The sequence below is a fragment of the Vicugna pacos genome, chromosome 27, assembly GCF_048564905.1.
Source record: "Vicugna pacos chromosome 27, VicPac4, whole genome shotgun sequence".
NCBI classification, from domain to species: domain Eukaryota; kingdom Metazoa; phylum Chordata; class Mammalia; order Artiodactyla; family Camelidae; genus Vicugna; species Vicugna pacos.
In genome coordinates, this window is record NC_133013.1 from 9,566,067 (window position 1) to 9,579,126 (window position 13,060).

General features: G+C 48.1%; 1 protein-coding gene and 1 pseudogene across 3 annotated transcripts in view; both read left to right on the top strand.

The window, feature by feature from the left end:
- Window positions 1–13,060, top strand: part of IGF1R (insulin like growth factor 1 receptor) — a 282,688-nt gene that overhangs the window by 143,987 nt on the left and 125,641 nt on the right. The gene's annotated exons all lie outside the window — the stretch shown is intronic.
- LOC140689630 (large ribosomal subunit protein eL39-like) lies at window positions 10,148–10,990 on the top strand (annotated as a pseudogene).

Genomic DNA, 13,060 nt, shown 5'->3' on the forward strand with positions numbered 1-13,060 from the left:
TCCGTTTGTTTGAAGATACAGTGAACTGGAGAAGATAAACAAAAACGGGAGATTCTCACAGATAAGACATCCAGGATAATTACTCCCCGGAGTCTGAGATCATCATTATGTTCAAGGACGTTTTCTTTGGGGGTGGCTTTGTATTGAACGTTTGCATTTAGATGAGTCATGACTCTACATCTTGAGGTATTAGTGGAGTATTACAGGGGAATCTCAGAGACAAGACGGTTAAATTTAACTTGATGATCCCCCCGTTTAAACTTTCTGCTGCCAGAGTTGCAAAGCAAGTGAAAAGTTAAAAGCCGTGTGGGTAGGTCTTGTTCCCCCACCCCCTTCCAAAGCGGATTTTCGCTTTGGGCGGAATGTTTCTCATTTTCCACAGAGCTAATGTTTCTCAAGGATTGTTTTCCCTGAAGCGTGCACTCACACACGCTACTTTTGGGCAGAGCTGCAAAGCCAGACTTCCAAAGGGCAGGCTGCGGGTTAATGTGCTTTCATGCTCATCCTTTCTGGAAGGTGCTGGTGTGTTTATATGGTATCTTTGCGTGTGTGTGTGTGTGTGTGTGTGTGTGTGTGTGTGTGATTCAAGGCACTTCACACCTGCCCACCCTCGCCTCCAGCATCCCTGAGATGCAGCCCCTCCTGTCACTCTCCCTTGCCCTGTAAGCGGCCACCTGTGATAACTCCAGGAGGGTCAGGAAGAAGGATTTGTTTTGCTTGTCTTGCTTAACCAATGAAACCTTTAATCATGGCCCTTCAAAGAAACTCTAAAATCCTAAAGTAGCTCTGGTAAGTTATTACCATACATTTTTTTTTTTTTTTGTTAGCTAACATAAAGGACTCGAATACCCTTTTCTTTCTGATTGGTGGGCTTTACAACCAAAGCCATTCCTACTAGTTTTGTCAGCTTGTTAGGAAAGACAGATGCATTTTTGGTCCTTTGAACTAGAAAAGCACCCGCCACACACTTCCCACAGCCCTTCTGCAGGGTGGGTATTGGACAGAATTTGTGTGGGGACCCAGCAGGCTGCAGGTGCAAAGGTGTGTCTGTGAGGGGCCGGCATCAGTGGGGACCAACCCACGTTCCTGTCCAGCTTCCGGTTCCTGCCCATTTCAGGTTTCTATTTGAGTCTGTCTTTGTCTTAATCTTTTCTGTGCTTTCTGTGAACTGATTAGGAACATCGTGGGGAAGGCCGGGACGGGTTGTCACAGTGTGGTGAGGCCCAGGTTTGTCTCCTGCCTCAGAGGAAGGTGCACAGAGTCATGTGTCCTCGGTCCACCCTTCCTGCTTCCTCCATTGGGCGCCTGGGCTCCAGAGAAGAAGGCCTTCCTGCCACCCCCAAGGGGCTCCTGAGTGGCCTGCGGCTCTGGGAGCTCTCCGAGGAGGTGTCCTTCCCTGGTTGTCACTCCACGTGTGTGGCTCGTCTATGAATACCTCAGGATGAAACAGTCCCCCTTCCCCCTTCTCTTCTGTCTTCCTTCTTGTGTTTGGAAAGCTTGGGGCTAGCCTGGAGGGAATGTGGGAGAGGGTACAGGAGGAAGAGCTGGGAGCAAATTAGTGATGCCGGCAGAAGTCTCTAAGAAGCCTGGTTCATCTGCTGGGCTCCCCCAAAGTGGGCTGAGCTCCGTGCACCGTGCTGACTTGGTGAGGCCTGCCTGGGTCCAGCCCGCAGGGCCGCCCATCACACGCCGCCTATGCTGGTGTTTTCAGCTTGGAATGCCACCCCTCCCTTCCCTTCATTTGCTTCTTGATAAGAGCTATAAATAGATAGATAGATAGGCAGACAGACAGACAGACAGACTGATTCTAGTTGAATAATAGGAGCCTCTGTCTATAATTGGCTGTGTGGGAGTAAATATGAAATAAACACCTTCTAATAGTTGTTACCAGAACCCCTATGGGAATCCTCTCACAATGTTTTTTCGGCGTTGTGGAAAGAAGAGCTGACTCCTGGGGATGTCTCTTTCCCCCATCCTTCTTGTGGACACGTGTGGAAAGCCAGGGGTGCTCCTGTCGCCAGAAAAGTCCACTCTCTGGCATTAGTGAGAGAGAGCCGAGGGTGTGTTTACCAGCACTGGACATCCGCAGAATATTGACATGAGTGTTTTAGGGCAAAACTGACCCTAAGCCTGACATGAGTGTTCATCTCATGCGGGTTGAACAGTGTATCACATCTGATGTGATGTGTTCTGTGGGCACTGAAGTCAGAGCTTCCTGGCTCACCCCAGGCCCTGTCAGGTCATCTGTGCTTGGCTCTCAGCTGCTCAGTCAAATGCTTTGCTGGTTGTAGCATGTAAATTCAAATAAGTTGGAGGTAGTTCATGTTTTCAGCAGCTGAAAACATACTAATCATAAAGCTTAGGTTCTCCGAAGTGGAGCATTGAACACCAGCTGCAACCTAGGTGTATCTTTCTGGAGACTTTCCTTATGTAACATTGTGCAATCAATGTATCCCTTTGATACCTGAGGCATTTTGGTTGTATGGAGCTTGTTAGAGTTAACTTTAGTGTTAACATAGTTTCAGATGTGGTTGTATCCTCTAAGAAAGTGTAGGGGCTAAAACCAACGCCTGCTGCCAGATGGGGTTCCATCCTGGCTGTCACTTACTGCCCATGACACGTGTGCCTCTGTTTCCTCCTCTGTAAGATGGCATCCACAGTGGTGCCACCCTTAAGGGATCACTGTGTCATGAGGTTTAAATGAACCAATTAACATGAGGAGTTTGCAGTGGTGCCTAGACTAGAGTAGAACACCGTTTATGGAAGTGTAAGCTATCATCACTTTTGTCAGCAGCATAAGTCACTAGTGCGTGTACTGGCCCCCTGCTTTCCACCCCCTCTTTCATCCAGTATTAGGGGTTTCTGTCAAACAAAAGAAAGCCTCTCTGTTTCACCCAGGGTAAGTTCAGAGGAAGCTGCAGTAGCTGTGTGGATAGAGTAACTTCCCTTCAAAGTCGTATTTGTGGATTTGATCAGAAAGTTCGATGTACAGTTTTCCTTGTAGACATTGCCTTGGAATTGGGAAATTCTCTAAGAGCAGCTCCAGTGAACATCACTTTTTGATGGCTGAGGTGTCACTTGTGTGTGGTAAAGAAACAATGATACCCAGACACCAAATACACGTGGTTCAGGACAGGCGTTCGTGACGACCTGGCATGGGGCAGAAGGGTGTTGGGTATCCCCAGAAGGAGCTAAGATCAAGCCAGGGCAAAGTCACATTCGCTGGTGTGAGATCTATTAATACGAAAAACAATTTTTAAATATTAATGAGGTGTCAGGATATCAGCACCAAATTACATAACTACAATGAAATAGCTTTTCATTAATTCTGAAAACTGAAGTTGAAAGATTTCCATTTTCCTCGTCAATATGTTTATCTCCCTCAAAAACTGTTTCCAGCTGTGGGATAAATTGTGAGGAATGATTTCCCTTTGGTTTCTCATGTTGCCAGTGCAGCAGTCTTGCCTCAAAAGAACAGTGGGTATGAGGGTGATTATTTAGCCCTCGGGGATTCCTGGGTGCACCTGTGTCACCAGCAACACGTTGGAACTTGAAAAGCAGATGAGTTTAATATCCCTCCGTTGAGAGTGCTATAGGCCATTATGGGTTTTGGTGCTGAAGTCATGATGGCAAATATGATATGAACTTTGCTGAAAGTCTGTGCGGGGAAAGGGGTAGTATGTTCTTGACAGATTCTCATCAGACAGTTAAAATCAGAGGCTTTTAAGATGCACACCTATCTTGAATGTTCCGGTTCCTTCAGGTGCTAGGCAGCTAGAGGGTTGTTCCGGCGTGGGTAATGGAACTCTGAGGCGGGCCACCGGTCCCAGGGTTTGGCTAAGCCCCTTTGACATTCCTCGGCACCCCGACCCTGACTCTGGGCAGGTACTGGGCCTGAGGGCAGCCTTGGGGTGGCACAGGGATGCGGGGCCTGGCCAGCAGCACTTCAGGGTGCTGGGAGGTTTATGGACCTCCTATTGTAAGCCTGGATTAGCCTTTTCCAGGGCAAGTAAGACTGGAGTCCATTAGCTCAGGCTCAGGAGCTGGAAGGGCTGCTTCTGCCCAGGTGGGTCTGGGAGAGAAGCCATGCAGTCAGTGTGAGCTCTGCGCCCCCCAGGTCCTGCTGGCTCGAGAGGCTTGCCTGTTGCCAAGGCTCTGGGCGTCGGGAGCACTGCCTGGCTTGCCAGGCAAGAAACGTGAACCACCACAGTGAACTGGCAGTGATTAGCACGCTCTTTAACTGCCATTTTTTCCCCATTCCATGTTTTTATAACGCCACTGAGTAGACACCAGATTATAAATCCTGTGCAAACAGTCTTAGAGTTTCTGGATTCAACCCCAGAGAATACTAGTTCGGGTTTTGAGAAATACCTAAAGAAAATGTTGGTCGGTTCCATTTTCCAATATAAAGTGTGGCATAAGGGCCCTGCTGTGAAATCTAGAAGTGTCCACACAGTCCTCGGTGAGTGCTTGCAGTGGACATGGCTGCTTTGGAGGGAAGTGGTTCCAGTGGGTTTCCCACCCTCCATCCTTGTCGCTAAAATTGTGTCCCCCATGTTGTGTTTTGTTAATGTAATGAAAACCCACTCTCCCTACCGTGGGGTCTCGGTGGGAGAAGGACCAGGACTCACAGGACTAATGCAGGTCTGGGCGTGAGCTCAGTATGGGTGCTTACTGTGTCCTGAGGGGGACCCAGACAGGTGCTCACTCTGGAGAATTTTGGATGAACTAAGCGAAAAGATGAACTTTCAGGAGAAATCAAGAAAGTCACTTTTATGGTTTGAGTGAAGGCTGGTATGTACTCTAAGTTTGGAAGATGGGGCCCAGGGTGTCCAGCCTTGTGGTAGGAAGCATAGGGGGTGGGGGGCGTTCTTTCCTGTGCATCGCTGGGTAACCTGACCCATGCGGTGCTCTTGGCTTTCTGGGGGTCAGTAACTGTTCCGGTGGGTTTCTTAGTATCTGCATTGTATCAATCCAGTGTGTTCGAACCTAGCTGTTGCCAAATCACTATGCATAGTGAAGCTGGCACTGACGTAGTTTCGGTAAGACTCTCCACCCACCCCCAAGTTAAAACCCTGCCATTTTAAGGTGAAAAGTCAAAATGGCTATTTATTTTTTTTTCAGTCTTTTTGGATAAATTAATCTTGGGAAGAGTAACACTCATCAAATATTTGTGTCTGTATATGGTCACGCCTTTATATCCTGTTGATAGGTGAGCAATTCTCTTATAAGTCAGAGATTTTAAATGATTTTCTTAGGCTTGATTCAAGGGTTGGCAAACTACAGCTCAGGCTGCCAAATCTAGCCCGCGCTGCCTGTTTTGGGAAGTCGAGTTCTATTGGAGCAGAATCTTACCCGTTGCTTGTCTATCCTTTGTGGCTACTTTCTTGCTACGATGGCACAGCTAAGTAGTTGCGCACAAACAGCACGGCTCTCAGACCTCTTTACAGAAGACGTTGCTGAACATCAGTGTATTGCGTAGAGGAATAACTAGTCTCTCCTCAAACACTTCCGTGTCCAAGAAACTCATCATCTTCTGAGGCAACTCTGTTTTCGGGCAATTTGAGAGTGCTAGAAGATTCTTCCTGTATAGAAACAAAACCCGACTTCCTTATAACTTGGTTCCTCTATGTTGGTTCTGTTTGTGTCTTATGAACCATAAAAATTAAGTCGAAGTTCCCTTCAAGATAATTGCCTGTGTGAGCACATCTACTTTGTGTCCTCGGATATTTCCTTCTCCAGATTAAACATTTTCTGTTCTTTTTTTTTTTAACCTGTCCTTTACTCCAGAATGTTTAGTCCCTCTTGATAAGTTCTAGTTGGACAACCCTGTAAACCATGTCCCTGAGAATTAAAATGCCATCTTTGAGGGCCGTAGCTGGTAGAAATCAGACCCGGACTGTTTCCTAGACTTATTTTGGATGCCGTGGCCTCAGGAATTCAGCATGTCACCTTAGACCCTCGGACCATTTCAGCTTTAGCCACGTCACCAGTGTATTATGCTTCCGTTGTTGTTACTCTTTATAAAGCTTTTCAAAACTTTGTGGTATAAAGATTCGGACCCTCTTTCCAAACTTGATCTTTTTATATCCTATTTTACCTAATGTATTTGCTCTTGCTCTCAACTCTGTCTTTGAATTTCATATGTATGTTGTCCAGGTCCCTCTTTGAGGCGTTGTCCTTGGGTTTTACCACTGATAACCCCAGTGGGCTTGGACGAACTGCCCTTACAAGTGTCCTGAAATGTATGATTGTTGGCCAGCAACCATCGTCCATTATCTTAAGTCCAGAGACCCATTTTCCTGTCTTTTATGCTCTTCTAACCTTCAGCTGAAAAGCAGTGGTTTAGGTGGCTTTGCTGGCAGTCCTGGTGAATGCAGAGCTTCTCTTCAGATGTTCACGTCATCTTTGACTTGAATGAGGGCTGCTGCCTGGGGCCGTGGAAGTTTTGAGCTAGTTGACTTCTGCTACCTTCTGTATGAATCGTGCCTCTTTGTGTTCTGTGATTCTGGTGCCTTGCTGACTCTGGAGAGACTGTCCCACCCAGAACTAGCTAATTTCTAGAGACAGTAAATGAGCACATGTTTCACATGCAAACCTACTATTCCAGAGCCCATGCCCCTCCCTTTCCTGGATCGTGTCTCACCCTTAGGGCCGTTAGCCTTCTGCTCTAGTCACCCCAGGGCCAGGTACCAGACAACAAGGGACAGCCATACACCCAGAGCCCGCTGAAATAGTCAACTCTAGCCAATCCCAAGCCTGCTTACCCTGCCTCACCCAGTCCTTCCTGCGGAAACCACAATTAAAATCCTTGTTCATGTTTTCCACTGCTCCCGCTGCCTCCCAACCAACCTGGGGCTTCCCTGTGTGGCTCTGTGGGGCCTGGTGCAACGCTTTTCTCAGGAACTGGGAGTCACAAGCTGCCCTTTCAGTGGCAGTCATCTCCTGGTCTCTTGCCCTCACTGTACCTGAATAACAGGGAACCCACATGGTGAAACACTTTGAGGTTGTCGTATGCTGAGACACGGATGAGGATGAGGGCCGTTTGCTGATGCAGAGTGGCCCCCTCGGCTCCTTACATGTGAGCCCTGAGACTTCCGAAGAGGCATAGAGGAGGCTGAGTACCAAGAACTGCCTCCTCCGATGAAGCAGGGTGAAGATGCGCCGCCTACCTCCTTCCCTCACTGTGACTCCGTATGTTGAAAATTATAGTGAGTTTTGACAGCCGACCTCAATCCAGTGGGAAAAGGTCCAGAATAGATCCTGTTCTGCCACAGTTGAGGCTTTTTACTTTCCGTGCTGAAGCCCAGGCAAACACGAGAGCATCCCCTGAATGTTTTGTAAATTGTGAGGTAACTAAGTCAGTGTGATGGTGAGTAAAGTGGTGTCTCCTACTTGAGCTGCAGGACAAATGAACCACATGATTGTGGGCGGCTCACCTCACTAGGTGCTGTCAAGAAACCAAGATTAAACTTTAAAATACATTTTAGTCTCAGTTACTGGCATGAATGATAAACCCCTTCAGAAGAACACTTCACCGTACAACTAAGGGTCCTTTTTCTGCCCTGATGTCACACGGATTGCTGGACCCTTATACTGTTTATTTACATGGTTTGAAAATCAAAAATGTGCATACTCTCCAGATGGCTTTCGGAGAGTTTATTAGTGTCTTGGCCACTTGGAACTCCATTTCATTTAAATTGGGAGAGTGACAGAGAGGTGAGTAGGAGGAAGAACATAAAATAGGGGAAGAAGAAACCTCTTTGTGTCAAATGTCAGTGGCTCAGTCTGGGAGAATGGCCATTCTGAATTACTGGAAATATAAAGTCAATCTTTAAACTTTCTTAATGGAAACATTCTAACTGGTAAATAAGGGCCTTCTGGCTGAAGGCGCTTCCTGGTACCTGTGGGGAAAATCCAGCCTAAATTCTGAAAGGGAAATGTAATGCTTTATATTTTTAAACACAAAGGAGGTGTTTTACAAGCAGCAGCTATGAAGTGATGAGTTTTATTCTTTAGCTCACACTTACATTTTTTAAACCAGGAGAAGGAATTAGTGCAAAAATATAGGTGCTCACTTAAACTCTACTGAAATTCCAGATAATACGAAGGTATATGATATGAAAACAGGAAGATTTTGACAGTTGTAGCTTATTACAGTTTAAGATCATGGTTGACATTTCATAGAAAGTTTAGGAGAAATTGCCAGCGTGAAACTGTGTGATTGGAATCCGAGAGCAAACGGCCCTCTTCTGGTGAAAGGAGGGCTTCCTGGGTGAGGTCAGAGGCAGCCGAAAACCTGGGGAACAAGGACTGTTGTCTTTCCAGGGTGCTGTTCCTTTTCCTCGTGGTCCAGCCTCTTCCTGTCGCTCCTTTCCCAAAGGAATCACTGCAGCAAAGTTGCAGAAGAAATGAGGAGGGGGGACTCAACGCCCATCCTGATGCAGCCGAGAGAGACCCAGCCTGTGAAAGCAGGCCTTTGTGTGTGCACGGGGCTGGCCCATGGCAAACAGGGCACAATCAGGCTATTGTTTGTTTGGGGAAAGCTACAGCATCCTATTGCAATTATTTATGGAAGAAAGGATTTGATGTTTTTGGAAGAGGTTGGGTGTGGGGGGACGTGGGAGGGAGGGAGACTCACCTCTCAAGCCATCCGCTCCAAATCTCTCCATGTGTAGGAGAGAGTGTTGTGTGACTCCACATTTTGGGGCATTTGGGGCAGTGAAATTCAAAGCATCTTCAGCTTTGGTCCCAGGAACGAGAGAAGGGGTCGCCTCACTCCACCTAAAGCTGACGTGAGGCAGCTCTGTTCCCTTGGAGCCTTCCAGCCCCTCTGACTTTCTGATGCTTTCTCGTCCTGAGGCCCTTACTGCCCACTCTGGCTGAAATTGGGCCTGTTATGTTGATTCTTAACTAAATGTTGGTGACAATGAGAACGTATTTGCATCACCCCACCCCTTGCCCTCAGTGTGCGTTCTAAAGTCCACGAAGTTGGCTGCCCTCCCCTCCTCCAACTGCGGATTCCTCCAAAGGGGTGTCCAGCGTTCCTGCCCGCTGGCTTGCCTGGTAGGTATGCTCTTTCTCACCACCCAGCCCACATCCCTAGTCCTCCCCATTGGGACTTCACATTCTGACCATTACAGCCCTCTCGCCTGGGTCGCCTTCTTCCCTGGGAAACATCTGGCTCTGCCTCCTGTAGCGTTCACCACCTCTCTTCTTCCTCTGAAGCTTCCCTGGTGGCCCTCGTCAAGGCTATGTTCCCTGGTTTACTGACCATCTGTGTTTTGAGCACCCAGTCCTCCTCAGGACCTGCCCTGATAACTCCAAGAGCTAATGGGTGCCTAGCACGCAGCAGGCCATCGGGAGTTTGTGAGTTTGCTGTTCCCTTATGCATTTTCCTTTACAGAATCACCAGTCCTCATACTGCATTTGTGTTCAGATCTCCCTTTTCAAAGATCCAGTCGTTCAGAAGCACGGACCTCGATCCCAGCTGGCAGATCTCTCCCCATTGGCCCACTCCTTCCTCCTCTGCCTGCACAACTTGCCTTAGCTTTCTTGTGCCGTTCAAGCCAGGGCCCTGGAGAACTTGCCTGTGAGTCTTACTGAAGTGACGCATAGGTCCTTACTCTGTGGCTGCAGATAACAGACACTGGGGACTAACTTTGTGCCTCATTGTGCCTGGAACGCTTTTTCCCAGGCCTGTGTTTCAACGTAACATTGAGACCTGGCGCTCCCTGGAGTGAAAGGATATGAGTAACCACACACTGTGGATACTGAGGTTAATTATTCCTCTCTCCCGTCCCACTGGGCCCCAGAGGAATCGGAGATTGGCACAAGCACCGTGACTTTCTTTGGGAAGGTGGGAGTGGGCTGTGAGTCATGGGTGGGGTTCAGTGTGTGGCTAGAAATGCCCACTTGTTTAAGTTTGAGACCTGCAAAGGCAGGTTCATTCACTTACTTACTGATTTAACTGATACTTAGCACCTGCTCTGTGTCCTGTCCTGATACGGCCATGAATGCGACAGAGTGGGTTTCTGCATCCTCTGCTGGGAGCGGGATGGGGAGACAGACCAGGAACAGGATGATAAGTTAGTGATGGCTCTTCTCTTCTCCGCCATCCTGTGTGTGGTTGAATTTGGTCCTCGCCATGTTTTCTCACAAGACTTTCAGGATCAAGTGATTCCTGACTGAGAAACAGATGGAGAATCATACCATTCCCCAGTGGATTTGAATGAAAACTGGTAATAAAATCAGGTACAACTCCAAGACGAGACATTGGAGAAGAACCAAGCTGGGTCTACAAGGAGCTGCACATGGGGTGGCACACATTTGCGTCTTACCACATCACTCTGAAAACAGTGCTGCTGTCTGGACAGCTGGCTGTGTTTGGGGACGTGATTTTTCTCTTTGTGTCAGTGTTTCTGCACTATTGCTTTGGCTTGGTAATAAATATGTGAGACCTTAAAAAAAAGTTAGTGATGATTCCCTGAGAAGAATATGAGGAGCAGGGTGCTGGGGTTAAGTGCGGGAGGGTGAGGGGGTGTGGCTGGGTGGTGGGGGCGGTGCTATGTCAGGCTGGGTAGTCAGGGAGGCCTTTCTGAGAAGGCAGCGTCTGCACTGAGGGTGGTGGTGAGGGGTTGGCCATGGGACGTTAAGGGGAAAAAGCAAAAGCTAAAAGCCACGAGGCGGGCGCAGAGTGGTGGCCAGGAGGCTGGAACTGGGCAGAGGGATGCTGGGTGTGTTGGTCAGCGTGGGCTGTCATAACAGAACGCCAGAGCCCGGGTGGCTTGAACTTGAGACGTTTATTTTCTCACAGTTCTGGAGGCTGGAAGTCTGGGATCGGGGTGCCAGCGTGGCTGGGTTCTGGTGAGGGATCCCTTCCCGGCCCGTCAGTGTTCACACATGGCAGAGAGAGCAGGGAAGCGCTGGTGTTTCTTCTAAGGACACTAATGCTCTTGTATCAGGGCCTTATGCTTATGACCTCATTTAACCCTAACTGCCTCCTTAAAGGGCGTGTCTGCAACACAGTCACGCAGGAGTTAGGGCATCAACGTAGTATGGGGAGGGGGGAGGGGCTGAGCACGCACGCACACATGCACGCACACGCCACGCATACATGCACACACGCACACACACACAGTCCATGGCACCTAGGTATGAGATCAATCAGAGAGGTAGGCAGGAGCCAGAATGGGTAGGGCCTGGAGGCTGTGGCAAGCATGACAACTTACTTGACAGGCAGCGGGGAGCCAGTGATGTATTAGAAACAGGACAGTGACAGGCTTGGGTGTAATGTTTTATAACAATCACTGTAGCTGTTGTGTGGAGGATGGACCAGGGCCAGGGGCCAGGCAGTAAGGGTGGAAGCAGTAAGTGAGGAAGCTGTCGCAGAGGAAGGGATATTGGTGGCTTGGACCAGAGCAGGATCTCCACCTTGGGATTCTTGCCACTTGGGGTCAGATGAGTTTGGGCTGTGGGGGGCTGTCCTGTGCATGGTGAGATGTTTAGCAGCATCCTTACTCTGTATTTACTAGATACCAGTAGCCTCACCCCCCATGACAACTGAAAATTCATTCAGACGTTGCCAGGTGTGCCTGGGAAGGGGATGACGGTGGTGCAGAATTGTCCTCGATCACCTCAGGATCAGAGTGACAGCAGCTGGGTGTAGTGGATTGATCTAGGAATATTTGGGGACTTGTGAAATGTATAAAATATGAAGAATGGATGGAGGGGAGAGAAAAAAAGAAAGATGATGGAGACTTCTTGGCTTGGACAGGACAGCGGGTGCAGGTGTCGTTTCTGGAGCTGGAAAGAGTCAGGGAGGAGCAGGTCTGTTTGGGAGGCATATGGGTGGAGCCCGAGCTCCACCTTGCATTTGCTGAGTCTGAGATGCCTCTCAGACATCCAGGGGAAGGGCTGAGAGGGAGCTGGATGTCGGAGTGCGGGTCCAGCAGGCAGGTCAGGGTGGAGAGAAGCACTTGGGCTTGTCCACTGTCGCTGCCCTTCTAGGAAGGCCACCCAGGGGTTTTCAAACTCACTGGCCTCAGGATTCCTTTATCTGCTTAAATGTTACAGAGAGAACCCCAAAGAACTTGTATCTATTGATGTTCGCCATATGAAAAATCAATATTGAATAGGTACAGGAAATTATTCATCTAAAAATTATAAGCCCGTTACGTGTACACCTCTTTTTGTAGGGCGAGGGGGGGTGCCTATATCCCACCTGCATCAGTGTAATGAGTAGAGAGATGTTTCAAAAATCTGTTTGATGGCTGGCATGCTGGAATTCAGCTGGATTCTCGTATCTGTTTCTGCATTCAATCTGTTGCCAGTGTCATATGCTGGAAAAGCCCACCACACACTCATGAGACAGTGCAAGTGAAAAAGGCAAGAAATGTCTTAGTAATGTCCTGAAAACCAGTTGATCTCATATCTCCTGCCTCTCTCCCCACCAAAAGCGTTGCAGAACCCCCAGGGGTCCATGGACCACACTTTGAGAAACCGATCCAGATGCAGTTCCCTGATTTTTATGCTGTTCCCAGTGTGGCTGAGGCTTCTCATCACTCCCTCTTCACAGATAATGAGTTTCATACCCCAGGCTGATATTTCAGAGTTTGGTCTTGTTTAACTAGGGACTTGCTGAAGCCACTTCCATATATGTATAATTTTAGCTTCAAGTCTCTCTGATCACCAAAAGGCATGTACAGAGTTACCTCCGTATCACAGAAATATGTCCTAAACAGCAGAACATTCCAAGAATACCAAGAAAAGCTTTAATTATATAAATGATAACTGAGTTACCTGGGTGGTGAAAGAGTCATCTTTTTTAAGCAACACAGTTAAAATAATTATTTTTAAAGGAAATATTTCTAAAGGACATTTTCACATTGCTTGCATTGAAGAGAGTATAATGAACATAATCTCTCTTTTTCTTAGTACGCAAGGTCCCCACTGTGAAAGTAGCTTCGTTCTGTGGTGAGATGATAAAGTGATGTCCCCAGGTGGGCAGAGTAGTGCTTCTCGTCTGTGGTAATTGAGACCCCCTTTTAAAGGTGAAAGA